This window comes from Emydura macquarii, unplaced genomic scaffold (assembly GCF_026122565.2).
Source record: "Emydura macquarii macquarii isolate MOO-44397 ecotype Brisbane River unplaced genomic scaffold, CSIRO-AGI_Emac_v2 contig_2369, whole genome shotgun sequence".
Lineage (NCBI taxonomy): Eukaryota > Metazoa > Chordata > Testudines > Chelidae > Emydura > Emydura macquarii.
The window spans coordinates 1029163-1035162 of NW_027132506.1; positions in this window are offsets into that span (position 1 = coordinate 1029163).

The following is a 6000-nucleotide window of genomic DNA, read 5'->3' on the forward strand; positions in this document are numbered from 1 at the left end:
GATTCCCTTTTGCCAAGTCAATTAGATGGCCAGTGCTGAACAAATAGCCTTTCGTGGCCCCCCCCCCCCCCACTTCCCTTCCCTTTTAGTATAAGGGTTTGCAAGAATAAACTGTGCTAGAAGCTTTGATAAAACAGATTGACTTCAGCTATCAGCAAGCACGAGTTCTGTTTGTGCCTCTAACTAGACATTTATATCTTCATTTTGATGTTCCCCTCCCTGTAATCTATGGGCCCAGTTCAAAGGTGACACTGTAAGGCACTATGAATCAGACACCATTACATGCTGGTATTTAATCTTCCACCCTGTAGGGTCTGATCCAAAGCCCATTAAAATTGGGTCTGTTAATTTCAGCAGGTTTGGATCAGATCCTTAGACTCCCACAGGCCAATTTCCTGTATGTGGGAGGAGTGTGACTGAGCCTAGCTTCAAAGGAGCCAAAGAAAGTGCAAAATTATATTACCTGAAGTAGGGGGTGGCCTTCTCCTGCCATGCAGCTTTTCTGGCTAAAGACTCTTCCTTCTGGCCCCTTGGCATGTGAGCTACAGTCTTGCCGCCACAACACTAGGCTAGATTGGCCAAGGTCAGGGCTAGATTCCGATCACACAGCAACCTCAGTCAGAGTTTCAGCGATGGCTCAATTCTCCATCCCATGCTCACGTAGTTAAATACTTTATGCAAATCTCACAGGACTATTCCCAGGAATCAGTCTTGAGAGCTGGATCCTAAGCCACATTTTTAGCAATGGCCACTGATTTTTGGGGTGCCCAGTTTAGGATATCTGCCCAAGGCCTGACTTTTAGAGTTGCTGAGCAACTGCAGCTGCCATGGATTTCAACTGGCGTTGCAGGTGCTCAGGATCTCTGAAAACCAGCTCCAAGGTGCCTCAGGAACTGAAACACCCAAAACACAGGGGCCACTTTTGAGAATTTTGACCTAAAAATAATAGAGTCTAAGGGGAACCCAGAGGGAACTTAAGCCAGTGAAATATACCTGTTGAGGACCTCAGAAGAGGTAATGACTCCAGCTAAGACTCCTTGAAAATTTAGGCTCACTTAAAAACACTTCTGAATTTGGCCCTGCATCTGCCTAAGGCTACACCGTGAACTCCTTAGTCACTTTGGTGAGCAACAAACTTGGTTGAAGGGTTTTTCTACTGAAAAAATCCAGTTTTCACCGAAAAGGACATTTGTCATTGCAAAAATTCCAAGATGAAAGATTTCAATTTCATTTCAAAGTTGTGAGGAAATGCCCACTCTCTCATTTCCCCTTTCCCACCGCCTGAGAGGAGTGGGGGGGGAGGAGTTAAAAAAAAATCTCTTTATATCTTTTAAAAACCACTCTCTCTCTGAGAGAGTTAAAAATTGAAAAAAAAACCTAACTGTTTTCCAGTGTGAACAGCTTCAAAGTAAGAGTGGTTCCACCTACCACCACCAAAAGGAGACTAAATTTTTAACAAAAAATGTAGAATGCAAACTAAATCTCTGGGTGTCCCCCCCACATTCAAGAGATTTGACCAGCAAGCAGTTCCTCACATAAGTAGTCCCCAGAGCACTTACTCGTGTCACCGGTCAGAGTCAGCCAAGAGTTCAAAATCTGACCCTGAATATTTATGCAACAGCAATGTAAGCAAAGTGTATATATAGGTGTGCGGCAAACAGGGGCATTCCAGTCACATACGCAGACTAAGGCAAGAAAGTATCTCATGTCCACCAACCTCCATCCTCTTTGCTGCTTTGCACATCTCCCCTAGATGTGCTCTAATTTACGCTTTGCAAACGGCTCTTGAAAGTTCCTCACATCAAGCTTTCAATGGCCCTATTAAAACTAAATGAACATTAGGAAAAACCAGAAAGCAATTTTCCGTGATGCTCAGACAGCACTATGAATTATTTTAAAATATTAACGTTTTCCCTCCTGATTCCCTTTTACATACACCACAGAGATCACTTGTTTACCAAGAAATCACTTGTTTACCAAGCCAGTAACTCTGAAACAAATACGCCTCTGAAAGACTAACCAATACCCTTTATTCCCTATTTATAGCAAAAACAAAATAAAAATTCTTAAAAAGCCATCTCACCTTTGATTTATTGTGCAAATGAGAAAACACTGGAGAGCCTTGGGATTTAGAGACACAGATTTGGCAGCCTTTCATATTTACTTGGACCGTGAGGTATAATTTGAATCTCTCTCTCCAAGCACACACCCACACAGGATTATTAGTATAATATATACATAGACAGGGGCTCAAGCCTACCATGTTTGATGTCCAGACAGTTTTGCTGCTGACATCCCTGAGAGCAGAAACAGGTCTGTGGCACATTTCTGTAACTATTTTCAGTGCCTACAGGGGCTCTCAAAGTCAGGGAGGTCCTGTGGATAAGACGCTGGCCTGGAGCTCAGAAGGCATGGAGTCCTACTCCTAGCTCTGATGCAGCATGACCCTGGGAAAGTCACTTCATCTCTCCATTTCCCTATCTGTTAGATATCTGTAAGCTCTTTGGGGCAGAACCTGTCCCTCACTACGTGTTTGTGACCCAGTAGATGTTTCCATAATACAAACAATAAGGCCACCGTGTTTTCTCTGTGACATGCAGGGCTTAAAACCCTCTGTGGAATCAAGCAACCTTGTTGAAGAATAAGATTTTGCAGCAGCTAAATTTAGGAGTGTTGGTTTTCAGCTAATGAGATAGAATAACGTAATGCTGCTCCTTGTATTATTTAGTTTGATATTAATTCAATTTATTGTACACGGACCCCAAAGATTTTTATTCTGGCAACAAAGAACTGCACCTTTGGGGATTTTGGCATCTGAATAAGGGACAGTGGAGGACTGTCTGCTAAGCTCTCTAGGTGCCAAGACATCCAGCTAGCGAGACTCATCCCAGAGAGCTCAGTAGTGGAACTGGATGGGCAGTTAAGCACTTCACTCCCACGGTAAATCAGTGCAGGCTGCAGGGTGCCTAATTTCCCTCTGTGACTTTGAAAATGTTCCCTAAAGTGGACAATGAAGTTGCCATCTTTCGGTTTCGGTGTGAACACCCATTGCTATGGATGGGGCAGTTCACATCTCTCAGGCCATTATTTCATGCTGTCTGCAAACTTAGAAGACATTATTTCCATCAGCTCATGTCTTTATGAGTTAGTTCAAAGTGATAAGGGCTAAAAGCATAATTTTATTTTACATGAAAGCTGAAATTCTGGACCACAATTCTCCAAGCAGGGGTGGATTCCATAGTAAATTTCACAGCCAAGACACACATTGCATCCTGACTGTATTAGTGGGATCTCATTAACATTGATCTATATCTGCCCATGCAAGGAGGGCTTGACGTTGCAGAGACCTCTGTTCCTTTCTACTCGTCCATCTGCAGACTCACCCTACTCAGAAAAGCTGAATGCTGGAAGGTTGTTTGAGTGGTTGAGAATCAGAGAGTGGCTGCAGACTGGCATAGAGCCAAGTTGCCATTGAGCCCTGCAGAGAGTGGTGACTAGAACCGGTCTCTGTTTCAGTTGAGAGAGTAATTTAATCTAATTCAGATGTAGAAAATATTCGGAAGACAGAAAACTTCACTGAAGACTTAAACAAACCAGTAAAAGTGTTAGAAAGATTCTTGTGAATTGTTTTTGCCACCAAATACTAGTAGGGACCACTGCCAAGTTCCCTGCAGACTGTACCTTCCCTCAAGTTCGTTGATGGTGCCCACTAGTGGCTTCCTCAAGAGAAGACATACAACCTACTATTGCTACCGGGAATCTCCCCCTAACTCAAATGGTAGAGACCTGTGAGTTTGGAACTGAATTGCCAGGGTTCTAGTCCAAACCAGCCATATGTTAATGTGCAATTTATCTAGCAACTGTGTCTATTATCCGTAGCATGTGGATTCATTATACTGGGAGATCTCTCTCCTCCTTAGCATTAATATTTCTAACATATCAGAGATGAGGCAAAGGACACTGGGCTTTCATCACATGCCATTTACAATATCCAGCCATCCTGGGCACTGGATGCAAAAGCTACCCATGTAAAATAGACAGCTATGCTGATAGTTTGAGTCCCAAATGGGCTTCTCCATTGAGATGAATGGGGGTAGTTATAAGAACTATGGTTTTACGCTATCTGTTGGCAGATAGCACCACAGAGGGTTACATTTGGAATTCCTTCCCACCACACACCCCAAAACCAAACAACCGTAGTACATGCTAGAAACTAGAACGAGGCAATAATTTTCACTTGCAGTTCTCTTTCTAGTGGAGCATGATTAACTTTATCTAAATGGAAAAGGTCACAAAAAGAAAAAAAGTTAGTTTGGATTGAAATTTTTGGGATTTTCAAATCAACAAAACTCTGGTTTATACCAAAACGATGAAATCAGTTTACTATTGCCAAAGTTTCAGTTTTCGGACACTGAAAACAGAGACATTTAGTTCTCAGTGTTTTAATTAAAAAAAAAAAATCTGAAAAGAAAGCTTGACAAAAAGGGAAAAAGTTAACCACATTTCTCCCAAGGGGGAAAAAAATTCATTTCTCAACCAGCTCTTACTAGAAATTTTTCGTAAAAATAAATAAAAGCTTAAATTCTGCAGAAACTAAAGGGCTGGTGGGTGGGGTGGCAAGAGCCTGAGCAATACAGGGTAAATCTTATTGCTTCTTATTGGAATTATGCACTAATTCCAGGAGTGTGGCATAAATCCTATTGCTTTTGTAGAGGCTATGGACGGATCACAGAGCAATAGTGCATGGAGACAATGGATTGAGCCTGTTTAACCATGCTGGTTCCTAGACAGGTGGGCTGGCTGGCACAATGGGATACACAGAGTCAAACTCACTGACGGCATAAATGTGAGTCAGTCTATTGGCCTCAATGGTACTGCACCTGCTAACGCCAATGGCGATTTGTCCCCATGCCTCTAGCCCTGCTGTGCCAACACAGACATCCTCCTGTGTTTGGTAGGCTAGCATTTCACAGTCAGGGACGGGTCCATTTTATTCAAGGGATTCAACTGACGCCAAGAGGGGCCAACCTGTGCAAGACTATTCTGAACCACATTATTTTCTTCCATGCAGACCCTGCTTCTCAGCAGTTGTTCCACAAGACCTCCTCAGAACGTGGCCACTCATCTCTATTCACCTTGCTGCTCAGCTTGCAGAGACACACAAACCAGCAAGGTACAGATCCTACTGCTTATTATTTTCCAAAGCTAAGAAACCAGTCCTCAGCTGGTGCTTATTGGCACAGCGCCGGGATCTTGCCCTAAGATTTTAAATGGCACAAAACTCAGTGCTTTCTCCTCCCCGGTATGCGGTCCCATTGACAGAGGTGCATTCAAGCCAAGCCAATGTTCGCCTCTCTCAGTGGCTGCTGGATATTTGCCTTGGAGGTTTCAGGAGGGTCTCAGTAGCCTGAACAAGCAACTCTTGGACAAAATGGTTCTAAACAACTCCGATCACACACACCTCTATTTCCAAACTAACAGCACTGGCCCCATAACACCACCACACACACACACACACACACACACACACCCCCACACACACACTGTGTAAAGGGGACAAGGAGGATAGAGGAGAAGGGGGTGGAGAAATCATCTCAAGCTAGGAATGTGCTGTTTTACCTTGCCCTTCTTATCCATGGTCATAAAGCCAGAAGCCCAGTGGGCCAGCGTAAGCAGAGCTTCTACTTTACTCTGAACAGAGATACACACACTGGATATAGTCCAAACGTACCCCTTTCCTGGAGTTTACCTGTGTTATTAGCAGCTCCACACACTTAGCCATTCCTAGCCTTTTTCTCCAGGATCTTGCCTGTCCCAAACCCTGGTTCTCTTTGCCTCAGCAGGAGGCTCCAACTCCTCATGGTGGAGCTAACAAAATCCAGCTGTTGGCACAAGTCAGCAGTAATTACTCTGCACCTGCTGGGCAGATGCTAGCACCTAATCTTAGGGATCACTCAGCAAAAGAAGCCCTCCACACTTATGCAGGATCCTGGAACCTGT